Here is an 18,387-nt window from a genome sequence, read left to right as displayed (position 1 = left end):
GTATGTTAGTTGTTTGGGGCAAATAAACACTGCACAAATTATTCAGCGCTCAAATTACTAGCTATTTTTTTTAACTATAGCTTACAATGAAGCTTTACTTTGGACAACACTTTTCAGCCTGTCCTGGCTGTACGGTTTAAGCCTTGTTTTTACAAAACTATAGAAATTATAATTATTATAATTAAAATAACGACTGTTTAAAGCAGTTTAAAGTTCTGGTAAAACAAGTTGTGAAAGTGTAGAAAAATAGTTCATAGTAATTATTTAGTAGGTAAGTCAATTCTTGGTGTAACATTTTCCATATAAGTGGCTGTAATCACTATCAAATTGATATTAACTATTTCATTTAATTTCTGCAGAAAAGAGACCTGGTTGTCTCCTAGGTTTTGTAAGCTAAATATGATCTACAGTTGATTACTTGTTTTATCTTTTGCCAGTTTTTATATTGTATTTTTTTGGATTCATGAATATAAGAAAGGTTACATGGGAAGGCTTATATGTTTTTATGTCAACTAAAAAGAAGAGAAATAATTTTTTAAAAGTCAATGAAAAAAGTCAACAGGCAGCCTTGACTCTTCTGTTATGTGTGGATGGATGGATGAACTGTACCTTGTTTGAATAGTCGGCATCTCTCTTGTTGCAGCTCTACACGCTAATTACTTCAGATCCACTTCCCCTCTGCCTGCATAAGCCCTTATGCAACGCTGTGACGCAGCTACTGCCCAACCGTGCATCCCACCACCCACGTAGTTATGATCCGCACCCTCTTTCTTCCCTACCACCTCTTCACCTCTCAGCCAGCCTGCCTCCCACCACACGGTCAGCCTCTCCGCTTAAAGACCTTAACTTCAGGACTGTGCGTCTTGTATGTTTCGAGACATCCTGTTTTTAATGCACATCAGTGCTTGTGTTTAACGGAGAGTGTGTCTGCGTGTCATCCATCTTGTGGACTTTCAGCAGGAGAATATAATCAGGCCAGAAATCACACAGAGAGCGAGGAGAAATGTATTTAAAAATATCCAAACAACCTATCTTTAGGGAGGAATCGTCCCACTTACACACTGTACCTCGATCTGCAAGAAAACTAAACTAATACGAAAAGGATGGAGACAGTTAAAGCACTGTTTTCAGAATTAAAATTTTAGGAACACTCCTGGCGATCAGCCATCACAAATGGCATTCAAGATTGATATCCCAGTTTTACATTTCAGAAACAAAAATCAAAGGACACGGGATGAATTATTACCCTGAGTCATTAGTTTCAAACTGAAATGAAAAACATTTGACCATGTTTGAAAACCTGTCAAGGACAAAGAGAGTAATATGACCTTGTTGGATGAGAGTGAACAAAAGAAGGAAATTAGGGGAAAAGTGGAGAAAAGTAGAGATTGAAACAGAGAAGAATTGGAGAGGAAAGATTTGTAGATGTAATAAACCAGAATTATTACATTTACTCATTAGGTAGACGCTTTTATCCAAAGCAACTTGCATATTAGGAAAAACATACAAGCATCAACAAAGCATCAAATACAGCACGAGAACTAAAACTGACAATATATACTCATAAGAGCAGCAATAAATACTCGCAAGAGCACTAGTTAACAAAAAGTGCAATCAATACAGGAAAATTGTAAGGGGATAGAAGAAGAATAGAACAGGAAGCGCATGTTAGAGGTTAGGAGTTTTAGGTGTTATAAGAGAAAGTGTTCTCGGAAGAGATGAGTCTGAGGATATGTCCAAGAGACAGTCTGAGATCCGCGCAGAGACGTTGGGGTCGTCGGGCGGGAAGGATAAGTAGAGAATTATCCTTTGAGTTTAAATTTTTGACAACTTAGGTCTAAACATCAGGATTTCGGTTATGACCCATCTGTTCCCCAAAGTACAAATCTATCATAACCGAACAGCAACAGAAGATAGCAACATCACTGGAACAAAGTCTAGGCAAGATAAGAGCAGACGGGAGATCCTTCAATAATGTTATGAGTGTTGTTGTTGCGTAGTTTGTCCACCAGAGGGCAATCTGCAACTCCCCTGTTGGCAATCAGCTGTACTTTTTAAAAAAATTTTAAATCCTCAAATAACAAAATTGGTATTGGTCTTATAAAGCCCTATATCAGTCAGGCTCTACAAACTCTCTACAAGCTCTCTTCCAAGTAATTTTTTCAAGCAAAATTTCCATAACAACACATTGCACAGGAAAACTGACAATGTAAAGGAAAGCGATTGCATCACCGTTTAAATGTACTTCTGTACTACATCGGTAGGCGAATCACCGTTCATAAAGTTACGACGTTCAGTGCTGATTCTGACAGTTCAATTCAGGAGTACGTTCAGCATGTTGGTTCAAGCTGCTACATTCGATTCAGTACAAAGCACTGTTTATAGAATAGCTCAGCAACCATCTATTTGCAACAAAGTTGTCACATAACGAGTATTTCTGTGATAGTGTGTTTCTGTGAGCTTTTAACCAGGTAGGAACATACTGTATTGTATAAACTGAGATGACAAAGGGGCTCTCAGTCAACAGTGAGGAGCTCCACTGCCTAAAGCTACTGATTCAGTCAGTGACGATGGTGATTCAGTATATTCAGTTTATTTTGAAGTTAGGTGTTAAAGATTAGGTCATACATGTACTGAACACCTCTAGAGCAAGTACAGTGAGTCAAAGATGAAGCAAGAATTCGGTCTGTAAACTGTGATGGATATTTACTTTGGACATTTTGGGTAATAATTGTACAGTTTGCTTTTGATTTCTCCTCCAAATACATTTGGCTTAACTGACAACTTGTGCTTTATACCCCATTTTACTTATTTTGACCAATGTTGCCATGTTCTAAGCAATTTACTTTTTGAGTACAAGTCTTAACAGATAGAAATAATGGCCAAAACGTTTTTTTTAGGTTAGGGACCGTTTGTAATCGGATATGCACCTCCATCTCAAACTATTGACTTGCTTTTCCGTGTGTTTTCTGTTTCTGTGTTTTCTAATGTTCCTGACCACCGTCTGTGAGAATGACTATGGGCTACCCAACAGTCAGAAGGTGTGAGATGGATTACAGCAACATACTACGCAGTTGACACCGCGAAGTGAGTGGGAAAATGAGTGGTACTGAGAGAGGAGGGAAAAAAAGAGTGTGAAAGCAACAAGGGAACGAAAGACGTAAAAAAATAAATAAATAAATAAAGAGGAGAGAAGTAGAGTCAGAGAGGCTCCAGGCCTGTACTGTACATCATCACATATGTGCCTCCCTGCAGCAGCTGTGAATGTCATGCTCACACTAACTACCATTGCAATCACAGCTGCTCATGTGAAAAGGGCATGTTGTTTTTCCTTTTAACACACATAATCATCCACAAGTGATGCAACACTACGTGTACATGCTGTGTAAAATATTCTCCTGACACAACTTATTTTTTTGGTGCAAGCTCAGGCTTGATGGGATCAAGGCCAAACATAACAAATTTGTGCCCATGTCCTGTGAATAACCATGACATCTGAGCCCATTTAACCGGTTAAACTTCGATCTTCGAACCATCGATCAGGTGCTTTGAGCTAAATGGTTACATCACCATGCTAACATGCTAACAATAACAACGCTAACATGCGGATGTTTAGTTGAGCCCGACCGATTTATCGTCTTGCAGATATTATCGGCCGATATAAGCTACTTGCAGATATCTGCGTTTATACCAACCGAAAGACCGGTCTACCAGAGCCACGGAGAGTAGCTCCTGGTAGCTCTCACACTGCATGTTCCTGGTGAGCTAATCATTTGTCAAGTCAATTACATGACTTAAAGGAGACATATGATACTGCTTTTCCAGTCCTACATTGTAATTCTGTGACTCCTGTATGGCAGCTTTGCATGATTAAAAGTTCAAAAAAGTATTTTCTTTTATACTGGCTCTTCATGTAGGCCTTCATTTCAGCCTCTGTATTAACAAGCTGTAGGTGCTCCTGTCTCTTTAAAGCCCCCCCTCTCAAAGCCCACTGTCTTCTGATTGGCCAAGACCTGAAGCATGTTACCAGGCTGCTGCTGCTGTTGCTGGGCGGAACAGGCAGACTGAGCGTTACCGTGTCGTTAGTGTGGGAGCACATGACCATATATGGAACACCGGCTCTGTCTGGCTCCTAATATGTAGAACAGATCAGTTGGTAGAAAAAGCAGTTCAAAACAGCACTGAGTTGACAATAAGGATTGGATAAACTGGGTAGCCTATGTTTTGATTATTGCTTGTTATAGATGTCGGTTTACTTTGACTTTGTTGTCGATTGATCAATCATTTAGCCTATGTACACTTTGCTGTATGAATGGTTGCTTTTTAAGTCGTCCTTATGTTAAAGGTTTTGGCACGTTGTAAATTCATTCCTTGTGAATGGTTGTGACAGGGTTTATAAGGCCTTTTCATACGGCTTTGATCAGCGGGGTTGCTCTGCACTCCTCATCAACAGACAGGCAGACAAGAGCTCTGCGAGGTAACCATGGCAACGGCTTCAGTGAAACTGTTGCCGTCGTTCTCCTCTCACGCACACGCCCGCCGCCAGAGTTAACTTTTTCCTACAGTTTATCAATAGACAGAGACTGATCTGGCTGTTCGATCCGAGTTTCCTGAATAATATAACTGTTTCTTTAACAGTTATATTATTATTATTAAACAGGCAACGACCTTTGCTTTTGTCTCTTATTCATTACAAACAATCTATTAATTTTGACTGAACCAATTAGCATCTAACTGATCTGAACTAAGTTAGTTGTTAGTTATAGACTCAATTATTTCATGTTGCAAATTTAGCTGTTAAAGTTTGGTAAAAATACAAAATAATAATTATTATAGAGAGGTGGTGATGGTGCAGTGGATTAGACACTTGTCTTTGATTCCCACTGCGACACATCCAAATAAGTTTTTGTCATGGGTCCTGCTTTACCATCTGCCAGTTTAATGGTGGGAGAGGGGGGGCTCATGTATTTTGTCCTGCTTTTTTGCCTTTTGCCAATCACATGCCTGTGCCATACCAGACTTCCTAACTCTCCCGTTTTTCACTTCCCTCTCCAGGCTCACAGCAGTGTTATTTTACCGTAACATTAGGTGAGTAGTGGTTACACTGCTGACAAACGTGATTGTACATTTATTTCTGAAACAGTTCTAGTGAATGGTCCTCTTATTTCTCTCTAATTCATTCATAAATATTCTTAAACATCACTTACAGCAGTTGACGCTGCCCATTGCCAAATTAGCCTCAAAGCTGGCTAATGCCATGTTTATCAGTAGAGGAGCGCTAACGTTAATGAGCGGTTAACGTATTCTAAAAATATCAGCAAGCCACTTGCGTTATAGTCAGTACGTCAGAAATGAGAAGGGACATGTAAATAAACATGAGCTGAACAAGTAGGCCTATCTAACACGGCTTCCAGCCAAACAAAGTTATCTAGCTGCTCTTTTGAATGTGCAACGTTAGTGTGAAATCTCAAAGTTGCAGGTCTTCCTTGTAGACAGTCATGTAGTATTTGATGAATTCAAAGGCAGTTTCCTCAGGGTCACTGTCACATCATAGACGACATGTTTTAGAGCCAGGTGGTAGTTAGGAAATGGTTTCTTGTAGCTCTGGCTAGAATTAACAGAGTGCTGTTAAAGGAATAAACTAGATGTGAATATGCTATATAATTGAAAGTAGTCATTGTGTTTCATGACCAAAGAAAATGTTTAGCTGGCTCCCACAATAGACATTATTAATTTATATATATATAAATAAAAAATTTTATGTTCAGAATCAGCTTTATTTCCAAGTAGTGTTTTACACATACGAGTAATTGATAATGTGCTACACGTTGACAAACATACAGTTGACATAAATAAATCCAGAAATATTTAAATATGGAATAAAGAACGCAAGTTATATAAGAATAAAAATAGAGAAAAATACTACAACTATTTGCAGAGAAAAAACGTCAGATATTTATTTGTGTTGTTCATTAAGGATAATTGTTCATCATTAACAGTACTCCATAATTTATAACAAATCAGATATTCGTAAAAAATGTTTTCTGTTCTGTTTTCTTATTTATCAAAACTTTAACATATTTTGTTGTACTTTAGTTCATAGTACTATTTATAACAATAAAAGTTCATTTTTAATGCGTTTCTTAAAATAAGGGGGGGGGGGATTTCAGCCGATATATCGGCATATCAGATTTTAAAATTCTCAAATATCTTAAAAATCCCATTTCGGTCAGGCTCTAATGTTTAGCAGGTATGATGTTTACCATGTTCACCATCTTCGTTTGGCTTGTTAGCATGCTAACATTTGCAACACACAACTGATGATGACGAGGATGTCATTAGTTTTTAATTTTAGTATTGGAAAAATAGTTATTTTTGACCTTATTTTAAGGAGATCATCATTTTATGGCATGTCCCTCCAAAATTTGTTTCAGTCTTAACCACAAATGTCAACCTCGTGGTGTTTGGTAGAATTCATCCTCTGTGCATCATGAATATCTGTACAAAATTTAGTGTCAATCCATATAATCGTTGTTGACATTTTTTTTGTGTTGACCAAAGATCAGCAGAGCCAGCATGAAGCCACTAAATGTCGCTACTATGGCTAAAAGGACACAGCTAATTGCTCAGTAATTCCTACCATAACTATTAAATTATGACTAACTCAATGACTTCCGAGTCCACTTTCAAGTTTTCCAGGATAAGAAGTGTTTTCCCCTCCAAGGACATTCCCCCCGCTTCCCCACTCACTAAGAGATGTTGATGACGGTGACTTTGCAGTGAAGGGAGCAAAGTCCAGCCATTCTGTTCTGGCATCTTATCAGGGCTGTTTACAAAACTGTAAATCTAATCTCTACTGCAGCGGTTCATTCTTAAAGTGGCTGCAGGAAAAGATGCAGCAATGTAGGTCAATATTGAGAGGGAAAAAAATAAAAAAATAAAATAAAAAGGGGCAGAGATTTAAAATCTGGTTATAAAAATGAAGCAGTGATTGAGTAAAGAGACACAGGAGACGTCCAGTCTATTTCTCTACGTAGCATATTAGAAATTTACAAGGTGGAAGGTTCTTTAATAATTTTAGAGTCATCAGTATTCAAGGGGTGACCACTGTGCTGTTTGTAGAATAAAAAACAGCATAGCATCATATCCACTTTCAGTCATGTTCGGATAAAAAACAGCTATGAATTGTCTAAATGCAGTGAGTAATCTGTGGATTTTCATGGCCAAAATCAGCCAGGCAAGGGCAAGTGGATGAGCCTGCACTGTGGTACACCAAGTAATGGTAACTATTATTCAGAAGAAATTGATTTATAATAGAGCTGCAATTAACGATTATTTTCATTATCGCCATTATCGCCCTACTTGTGCAATTTGGCCAACTATTTCTGACACAACACATAAAAAAACAAGATGATTAATCCATAATAGAGCTGCAAAAATGCCCAAAATTCTGTGGTTTGATGCTTTTCCTTGTCATGTATGACAGTAAACTGATGGAAGATTATGATGGTCCATTTGCATTGAAATGGGGCCATTAGTCAAAATGCCAGGAAAGAGATGGCCGAATATGACAATTTGGGAGGTAAAGATGTCTACAGATTAATGGCCGCTGTGCTCTGCATCTGAAAATTGGGCCGAAGTAAAAAATCTCATGAGGTTTGTGCAGAGAAAACTAAGTGTGTTAGCCTCTGTGTGTGTTTGTGTGTCATACAACTGCTAAATCCTCTAAATACTTTTTATCCTCAATATTCTTCATATATTCATGATCACAGACATCACCTGGTCGGGTCAGGATGAATGCTCAGCTCCAGATTAGACAGAAAAGGAAGACACAAAGGAGTCCTGACCCGTTCCTAGGCTCAGGGATCTCTGAACACTCTGCCCCTGCCTCCCAGAGCCCTCAGACAGCTGTGCAGTCCAGCTGTGCACAAAACACTCTGTAAAAGGCTATAGAATCATTTGGACTAAATAGTGTCAACAAACAGCAAAGAAGTGCTCATCACCAGCTTGCAGAGCCCACAGTGATGCCTTCAAATGTCTTGTTTTCCCAACCAGCAATCTAAAAGCCAGAGATATTCAGTTTACTGTTGTCTATGACAGAGAAAACCAGAAAGTATTCACATTTGAGAAGCTAGAATTATTGAATGTTTGCCATTTTTGCTTATAAAATTTCTTAACAATTAAGGGATAATCAAAATAGCTGACTATTAATTTTCTCTCGCTCTAATTCTATTATGATATTGTGATATGAGACTAGAAAGATGTCTAGGTTACTTGTTTTCATTATAAAATATAATGTACATAGAATAAAAAGTACCCTATGGAGTGTCTGACCACTAGTGGCGCCATGGAGCCATGTTTTGATGAGTGGTTCCATGTTTTGTTTATATCTTATGTTCTAAAACCACATGGTTGAGTAAAAGTAAAGTGTTGACTGCAGGGCAGTGCAGCTGCTAAATAAATAAGTCCTATTCCAATTACTGACGGTGGTGGTGAAGCGCAAATAAAAACAGCAGAGAAGAAAAAGAAGAATGCTGGACTAATATATTTTATATATATAAAAATATAAATCAGGTTTGAAAATGTTTTGAGGATTAAAAATTCAACATGTTTGACCAGAAGACTTAAAGATGCACACAGTGTGTTTTGGTGAGAATGACTGTAAACATTACTGTTTGTTTACAAGATAACTTATTTTGTGGTCTGAAGGTCTGCGCTACAGCTAAATTATTTCTGAGTAAAGAAATGCACACAATTCAGGAATTTTCCCTACAGGAACGCTGTTACCCCACTCTAGTTTATTTATAGCACCTGGTCTTTTAACAAAGGACTGAACGAACTCATTAAACAACTATAAATTGGATATAACAAAGAATAAATGTATGATTAAAGTTTAGGATTTAACATTGGCAGATAAATTATATTTTTAAAAAATGGGTTTTAGTCAACGGTTTGTGTTGACATGGCTAGAAGAACATGATTTGCCCGGATGTTATTCACAGACACATGCACCCAGCAGACCAAGGTCAAGCTGTGTTTTAAAAAACAGATTTCTGTGACTGATAACTTAATCAGATAAGATCTAAATCACCATGTCGCAGCATTTGTATTCCACACAGGTTTCAGAGAAACATTAGAAACTAGATGAAAATCTATTTGGCGCATGCTCTAAAGGAGGACTGACGGTGAAGGCCAATACTGGATGTGTTGTGGATTCAGCATATTGCCTGAGTTTTATACAGTGTGTTGTGACAGCAGATCCCTAACAACCAGCGGTCTGCCAACAGTACTATGACAATTGTGCTATAGCAGAATTACATCTGAAGACATTTAAAACATATTTCCAGAAGCTTCAACTCATGATGCATTACTTCTTTAGTCGTGTAGAGACTAAACAGACACAAGCCTGTAGCCTATTTTGCATCATGTCTCATTGAAAAGCCACAGTTGCAGAATATTATTTCAGGCAGTTTTAAACACTGTGGTGTGGGAAACTGTGCAACATCACTAATTACAGCAAGCATCCAGCGACAGGACAGTAAAGTCAACACAATGGGACACCACATAAACAAAGCAACCCACAAAAGACTAAGTCAGCATTTCATTTGACATGATGGGCCCTCAGGAAAACTAAAAACACAACACAGCCTTCATGCCTGACAGCAAAACACCTCCCACTGTGTTCCCATTGTTGTCTTGTCTTCTAAAAAGTTCCTCTTTCATATTCATTCTTCAAGGAGACGGTTATCGCAGCCGAATACAAAGAATGGGGGAGACGTGACCTTCAGTTTAAAACGGTTCAAGGGCAATATTCACAGCAGCACGACAGAAGTATTACTCACAGAAGATACATTATCTATTATGAAACATGGTCATACACACTCACACCTCCATCCCTGTCTCACTAAGTCAAACTAGAGGGTGTTTTCCTACAAATAGATTATTAACAGGCATGACTATCGTCTGTACACATAAAGACATACACCCACGTGAACACATAGTGTGCGCACACACTCAGGTATGCTTTTCTAAACATTTCTCCCACTGCTAACAACTATTTCAACTGCCAGCACAGTCTGTACCTCAAGGTTGTTCACATGTTACAGGCCTGCTCTGCAATGATTGATAATGAATGCATTACTTTAACAACCCCTTACAGTAATTATCACGTGAAAAGGTGAGGCGTTGCTACTTCAGAGAATCATTTGATGATAATGGCTTTAATGCTCGAGGCTATGCTCGAGGGGTATGTACATATTTGCCACCATCAATTACAAGTATTGTATTTTTTAAATTATTATTATTTTACTAGTCTAAAGATAAGAGGTCATCTCATGCCAAACATAAATAGGCTCAAAAAACAAGGCACACAGCAGCTTATACTCTGATGAAGGAACACATTAGGGAATATGTTAATGAGGAAGTGAAGAAGCTGGTAAAATTAACATTTGACATCTATATTAAAGGGAGTTCAATTTATTACAGGTTGTAATAAACAAGCCAAAAGTTTAGCCAGGTTATCTAAATCATTTTATTGTGTTATAATTTCTCATTGCACAGGAAAACTGTGAAAACCAACAGGTCAAAGTTGAAGCAGGAAGTTGGTCTGTAAGCTGTGATGGATGTTTACAAAAGGACAGTTTGGGTCATAATGTTACGGTTCACCTTCCTTTTATCTGCCAAATAAATTTAACCATGGGGTCTGTTTAAAACCTGTCTGATTGTCAGACTCCTCCTTGTCCAACCTCTTTTTAGCAATGCTGCGCCATCAAAAGATCATTCCTCAAACTACAAACGTGTCAAGAAACTAAAGTTGGCGTTGAATGACAAAAAAGCTTAAATCTGGAAACCTTTCAGATTAGGCTACATTTTAGTTCTATAGATTTCTTTTTTTATTGTGATTCATTAGTAGTTTGGCAAATTAAAAATGTATATTCCCCAAACTATGGTATTGAAAAAAAAAAAAAAACACAGTATAATTTTGGTTTCAGTGCCAAAACCCAGGTATTTTATTGCCACTCTACTGGAAGGTTTCATGCAATATCCAGCCCTATAACATTTGTTGAAAACGTTAGTTTATTGCCGTAGTGAGTGTAATATAAAATCAATATTCAGATTCGATACGCAGATGTAATACTGGATTCAGATTAGACACACTTATCCAATAGGGATGTGCCACATCATATTGCTCAAATATGGGTAGATTTTTTTAATATGATGAAAGAATTCACATTGTGACAAAAGGCAAATTTCCAACTAGTTAATGTTGAGGTCACATCGATACACACTGCAACAAGTAACATTGCTAGCATTGCTGCACGGTGAAAGAGGTATTTACAAAAGGGGCGCGACTTCATTAGTGTGGAAGTGGTATGGTTACAAAAAAAAAAAAATAGGTAATTTGAAAAATGTGCAAGAAGACTAACAACAAAAGGCGGAAATACAACAGTATTTCATGTATATCTCCTATCAAAAACTATTTTTCCTTATTTTGTCATATCGTCAAGATTATTGTTATCGCAGTATCCTGAAATATTCTGATATTATTTTATGGCAATAAAACCCACCCTTACTATCAAACCCAAAACATGCAGTCTTGTAACAGACAAAGCATAGACACAGATGCTAATCTACCCTACCCTACCCTGATATCCTGACGAAGCGGTTCCTCTGAGGGATGTGCTTATAAGTCACTTGAGAAATTATCAATGCAAATAAACTGTGGCCTCTCACTGTAAAGACTCACAGTCCGCTCTTCTCAAACTTGCTGAGGTAAGCACTTGACCTATGTGTGTGTTTAGGCTGAGGACATTTGAATATCTCATCCTGCAGAGTTTAGGGATTCGGGGCTGGAGCTGGGAGAGATCCTCTGCTTCAGTTTGTTTGCTCTTCTTTGTCATGTTATCATCATCTTGTTCCAAGCATTCTGCCTTTGTTTACAGATGAGGCAGCTGCACACAAAAATAGACGAGGTGGGTTTTTTTAACCTCATTACTTAAATGAGCACACTCGAGAATTCTTTGTTATAAACACAGCACAGAGCTGCGGTGCAGATATGCACCATAAATCTGTCCAAAAAGAGACTGAATTTACTAACAAGCTAACTTTTGTGGGCAAAACACTGAGTTATATTCTTGTTTCTCCTAGTAAAACATAAGCTGTGGAGTTCTGGTCCGTACCATCACCTGGAAAAGTAATAATACCATGAAAAGTACCTCTGTGTCGAGCCAAAAGTGTTTGTAGACAGCGTCAGAGGGGGAATGCCATTCATTTTAAGAATTCACATTTGTTATTGCTGAGCCCCAAGGCAGGTAAGCCAATATTGAACCACTTTCTCTTACATACAACCTGAAAAATAGACTGGATTGTTTTGTGTTGTCACTGGGATGTAAATGCTGCCACTGTTCCCATAGACAATGAATAGTGTACTCTGTTTGCAGCCATATTAGATTTTTTGTGAGCTCTTGCACCCAAAAACATTTTTTAAATTCTGCTCCATACTTGCTAAAAGAACTAGAATGACAACATACTTTAGCATTTTTAGCTCCTACAAAGTCAGCACCCCATTCATTGTCAATGAAACAGACCTAGATTTCCAGTTCCCAAATGATGCTGCAAGTTTAGGGATTTTCTTTGTGATTTTCAGCTTTAAGAAAAAGTGGAACTTTCTCACTGTCACTGGACAAATAGTCCTAAACCAGAAAAATAATATGCGTGTCTTAAATCAGTGGCATTTGCCTTCATGTGTAGACATAAGGGACAAAGATAAATATGTTTAATAATAAAATTAGCCAAGAAATAAAGTCCCTAGACTTCACAATTGCGTGGCAGTACAGGGAGCAGTATCCAGATAAGATAAAAGCAATAAGATTTGTTTTAAGGAGATGGATGCGGGGTCCATGATAAGGAATTTGTTTATTTATGATCTGGACTGAAGCTGAAGTCTGTGCAGGAAATGAGTCTGGATATAGTTACAGTAGGAGGCACTTTGTTATGTCTAAACCCACTCAACCTGCCTGATGCACGCGTTTGATAAAATGCGGTTTTTAAAGAGAGGACCACAAAGACTTTAAGGGTGCCTCCAGGTGGCATTTTACATTGTGAAAGGATTTGTTTGGGAGACTTGCACTGAATTTCCTCCAGTGACAGTGTATGTTTTTGGTGTATGTTATTTATCTAAAATGGCACAACAGCAACCCTGAGGAATTAATTAATTGAACCTCCACGCACCTGTGCAGAGGGACGGGCTGACTTGTTATTACTTTCAACCTACCTATGAGGCTGCAGCAGGACACGCATGTAGTTAAACAGCTTCAACGTCGACAAAACCCTTTCACTCTTTACATTATCCTTATAAGTAAGTTAACAGTTACAGTATAAGAAATCCTAACTTACCATGAAGTGGACAGTCCGAAGCAGCTTCTCTGTTCTGTAAAGTCTGCTGAGAAAACCTGGATGAGACGGGCTCTTTGTCCGTTTTAAATCGTCTTATCCACAAACTCGTAACTTTACCAAGGTGTCTGTAACTAAAATATGTGTTAAATGTGTTTCTTTCCTTCTCTCCTTTGCTTCTCTTCCCGCCGCGGAAAGCGCGTTTGTTGTTGTGCGGGGAACTGGACAGGCGGTGCTTGTGTTGAGAAACCAGAGGCAAGCTGGCGAGAGAAGTAACAACCACATCCGGTATGGCTTTCAGAATAAGATAGCCTATTTCCTCAAGTGTAAAAAGCGTCATCATGATCCATGATCCACTTTAACTTGTGATAATTTGTTGTGAGCAGTTCAAGAGTGATTTTCTTTCCTTCTCATATTATATTAGATTCAGATTCGTTCCTTATTGTCCTTGATGGAGGAAATTTGTTTTCACAGAGCAACCTTCCGCACGGTTTATACGCACATACTACACACATATTGTACACACATCTACACATTTTACACAGGAGTGGCAGTTGCAACAAAATATCATGAATTTGTCTGTGAGTTTAACACTCTTATAGCGCAGGGTACAAAACTTTTCCCCAAAGAGGCTTTTTTGTATAGTAGCTGTCTGTATCTGTGGCCTGAGGGGAGAAGGGGGAATGAAGCGTGCATTGAGAGGATAGCTGGGATTTTATACTATGGTGTTTATTCTGCGAGCAGTGTCGATGTCAGTGACGACTGGCAGGTTGGGAAAGGGAAGACCAATTGTTTTGGAGGAAGTGTTAGTGATTTTTTAGTAAATTAAGAAGATTGTTCCTATTGGTGAGAGAGAGCAACATGAAGTAGCAGGTAGCACAGCACAGGAGGATGGGTTCAATAATACTGCGGTGCAGGAGAAGCCTGGGGTTTGACTGAGAGATCGATTGAGAGTTTTTTGGTAGCCTGAGGAGGTAAAAATATCCACGATTTCACACAAAAAGGCGGAGTGTACAGAATCATTTACTTAAGTAAAAGTTCTACACTTACTCCACTACACGTCTTGCATTTAAATCCTTACTTAGGCAAAATGAAGGTATGTAGGTGTTACCATCAACATCTGCTGAGTATCAAAAGTACTCGTTATGCAGAAAAATAGTCCATGTCAGTATTTTACTATTATATATGATGCCTGGTGAGGACAGGACCAACACAACGCACAGGTTCAACCTGGTGAGACGCAGGAGGAGCCAGGCTCGGAGTCACCCCACAGTGCCCGGAACCTCCAAGTGTTGAAAATGAATACCTCCAGCATCAAGTCTGAGAGGAGGCGGATCAAGTGGCCAGCAGCTAACATGATCTCACTGTGGAACCAGTTAGACATCGAAGTTGACCAGATTCTGGAGGCCAGCATGAGGGGAGATGTCGACAGGAAACTGCAAGCCATGACAATCAACCCCTTCAAGTTCACTAAGGAGCTGCTAGGACAGAAGCGTAACGGCCACCTGAAGGAAACATACAGCGACTCAGCGAGGGAAAAGGAGTCGGGGGAGTGCAGCATGCTGATAGACCCTCCTGGGCCAAGTGTGCAGTTCAACATGGCAGAGCTGCACCTGAAGGAGGTTCGAGAGGTTGTCAGGAAAGCGCGAGCAAGCTCTGCTCCAGGACCAAGCGGCACTTCGCACAAAGTGTACAAGAACTGTCTTAAACTCCTACTGTGCCTGTGGAAGATCCTGCGTGTTATCTGGAGGAGGGGCAGGATTCCTGAACAGTGGAGAGTTGCTGAGGGGGTCTGGATTCCAAAGGAGGAGAACTCCAAGAAGATTGACCAGTTCCGCATCATCTCCCTGTTGTGTCGAAGTCAAGATCTTCTTCAGTGCTGTCTCCAAACGGCTGTGCACCTTCCTCTGAAAGAACAGGTTTATCGACACATCAGTTCAGAAGGGGGAAATCGGAGGAATGCCAGGATGCTTGGAACACACAGGTGTGGTGATGCAGCTCATCAGAGAGGCCAGAGAGGAAAAGGTCAATCTGTCAGTGCTGTAGCTCGATCTGGCAAATGCATATGGCTCAATACCACAGAAGCTTGTGCAGCTCACTCTGATAAAACATCACATCCCCAGCAGAGTCAGAGGACTCAACTGCAACTGCCACTCAAGTCCTTGGAAGAGGAGTTCAAGGTAACGAGAGCCAGGGAAGTGTTGCAATATAGAGACTCAAGCGATCTAAAGGTGGCAAAGGCTGGGGTTGAAGTGAGGACTGGTCAGAAGTGGAAGGCTGAGGGGGCTGTTCGACAAGCAGAGGCAAGATTACATCACAACAGGCTGGTGGGAGTGGTAACAAGAGGCAGGGCTGGACTGAGTTCCTTTTCAACTCCCCACATTGACACCACCAAAGGGAAGGAAAGGTGCCGCCTAGTCCAGGAGGACGTGAGAGCAGTGGTCGAGGATGAGAGAACCTGCAGAACAGTGTGAATGAGGCAAAAGGGTGCCTGGATACGACGACGGGAGAACGCGATCGAGAGGGAGGTGACATGGGCAAAGCTGTGGAAGGCAGAGCCACAGCAGATCAAGTTTCTCATCCAGGTGGTATATGATGTGCTTCCCAGCCTATCAAACCTGAGCTGCTGCTCAAAGGCACTGGGAGAGGGAAGGTACAGGTGGAGACATGACCAGGTGCTGAAGGCCATCGCTGAAGCCATTGCTGCAGGAGTTGAGTGGGCTAAGCGCTCCTGCCCCTCCAAGTCATCACCTTCATCAAAGCTGGAGAGCAGCCAAGATCAACTGCAAAAACATCTGCAGACATCCTGGCCACTGCGAGGGACTGGCAGCTGTTGGTGGATCTGGTGCAGCAACTCAAGTTCTCCAACCACATTGTGACCACCACCTTACGACCAGATGTTGTTCTCTTGTCTGTGTCCACCAAACAAGTGGTTCTGTTGGAGCTAACAGTCCCTTGGGAAGACCGCCTGGAAGAGGCCTTTGAAAGGAAGCTCGCTAAGTACGAAGGACTAGTCAGCGAGTGTCGACAAGCTGGATGGAGAGAAAGGTGTCTCACAATAGAGGTCGGATGCAGGGGCTTTGCAGCCCGATCCCTGTTGAGAACCTTCAGTCTGTTAGGAATTTATGGAGTGAGGATGAGAAGAGCCATCCACAATACCAAAGCGGCAGAGAAAGCCTCAAGATGGCTATGGCTCAAGAGAAGAGATCTTTGGGGGCAAGGTAGCTAGATTTGCCAACTGGCAACACAAGCTGGGGTCTGATCAGCCTCAGCTGGGTCGCCTGGATGAGGGTGTATGATGTTGAAAGACCCAAAACACCCAATGATTCCAGGAACATCACTGAAGATGTGTCCAGCAGTATCAATGGATGTATTTGCACAGCGATGGTTTGGGATTAACATTTTTGCTGCTTTACTATGCATGTTGCTTTTTACCGCTGCAGATATCTAAGATTGTGCTAATTATAACTACTTTATATGTTGAGAAGTTTAATCTACCAATGAATCATATTCTATAAGATCACCAGATATTCGTAGGGTCACTGTCCTGTGAGAACCATGTGTCTCTAAAAAGGAGGGGGGGGTAATTGTTTTCTTTAGCTTAAGAAGTAGAAGAATTTTCTCAGCCCATAAAGGAAGACTTATGAATCTTTATCAGAAAAAGTAAAGACAGGAAGGGTTTGAAAATTTTTAATCTGACACGTAACTAGAAACTAAAGCAGTCAGAGACATGTAGTGGGGTAAAAAGAACATTTGCCTTCTGAAATGTAACCTGGTGGATTAGAAGTATAAAGTTGCATAAAATGGAAAGACAGAAGTAAATCATAAGTACCTCAAATTAAGTATGCCTACAGTAGGCCTACTTGAGTAAATATACTTGATCACATTCCACCACAGATTTTTCATGTGAGCCCTCAAATCTATCTCCCAAAACACAAGTTGGGAATCACATAATCACATGACTGAACACATCAGAAATGTATGTATAGTGAAAAACAGTATTGGAAAAGTTATTTTTCAATGGAAGTTAAAAAAGTGTAAATGTAACCCAATCGACTTGCCAGTTTATTAGGAACATCTAGCTAAAACAGTTCTTATACTGAGTGGTGTTTCAGATATTTAGCCTACTCTCGCTGACACGGGTTAGAGAAATAATTTCTTCATTTAAAATAATTGCATGCTTTTATTTTGAACGCCAACTTGTTGACTTCCGGTATTATCCCGTCTGTAAGGCGCTCCATGCACCACTGAACTGCTCTCACACAAACACACACACCATTACCCTGCAAGCACCAGTAGTGGCACACTTTTGCTCAGAATCTGCCCTAAAGCCAAGTACCCTCTCTGGGCCCAACATGGGTCTATTGTAATTCTACATAAATATTAAAAACATTTTACTAACACCATCAGACTAGTCATACTATCATACAATACATATCCTGCTGACATAGTCATTATTAGGGCCTATTAGACACATATTGATGTTTAAGCAGTGTCGAGTAATGACTGAATAAAGTGAACCAGTGAAGTTTGGGTTGTAAAGGGATTAAGTAGGCCTACTGAGGCCTCTACAATACAATGTTTTGTGATGAAGTACCCCAGATTCCCAGCCTGTTCCAGCACAACCGGTTCTTTGCTCTGTATTCTAAATATGTAGAACAAGGTCGTATCTGACTAACCTCAACCCTCTCAGGTAAGCCTTTCTGCTCCAGAGGAGTAAAAAAAAGGCTATACATAGTCCCACAGAGAGATTTTTTTTATCTGTGGTGGTGAATGTCACCATGTTTTTCTCACATGGGCAAGAAAATAAGATAAGAAGCAGTGTAGCTAATAATTAAAATTCCCTGTTTGCCCTGTCAAAATACTTTTAGTTGCCTAAACTTGCTATTGACATTAAATCAATCACATTCACAATACAGCATAGTCCAGCATTGTCATTAAAACATTTCAGGGCTGCAAAAACTAGGCCACAAACATCATTGAAAGTCTAAAGTG

The 18,387-nt window shown here is 39.9% G+C and overlaps 1 protein-coding gene and 1 pseudogene across 2 annotated transcripts in view; one reads left to right on the top strand and one right to left on the bottom strand.

The window, feature by feature from the left end:
• LOC119916446 (leucine zipper putative tumor suppressor 2 homolog) overlaps positions 1-13,611 on the bottom strand; it is a 37,720-nt gene extending 24,109 nt beyond the window's left edge. For both annotated transcript variants that reach the window (XM_038736456.1, XM_038736455.1), the window contains exon 1: positions 13,396-13,611. The gene's annotated coding sequence lies outside the window, so the exon portion shown is untranslated. The remainder of the gene's footprint in view (positions 1-13,395) is intronic.
• An 871-nt stretch (positions 13,612-14,482) lies between these two features.
• Positions 14,483-16,621, top strand: LOC119916537 (annotated as a pseudogene).
• The last annotated feature ends 1,766 nt before the right edge of the window (positions 16,622-18,387 follow it).

Source organism: Micropterus salmoides, unplaced genomic scaffold (genome assembly GCF_014851395.1).
Source record: "Micropterus salmoides isolate LMB-PRFRI ecotype aquatic unplaced genomic scaffold, ASM1485139v1 Ms_hic_scaffold_21, whole genome shotgun sequence".
Classification (NCBI taxonomy): Eukaryota; Metazoa; Chordata; class Actinopteri; order Centrarchiformes; family Centrarchidae; genus Micropterus; species Micropterus salmoides.
The sequence above is the reverse complement of the archived record's forward strand: the minus strand, read 5'-3'. Positions and strand labels throughout refer to the sequence as shown.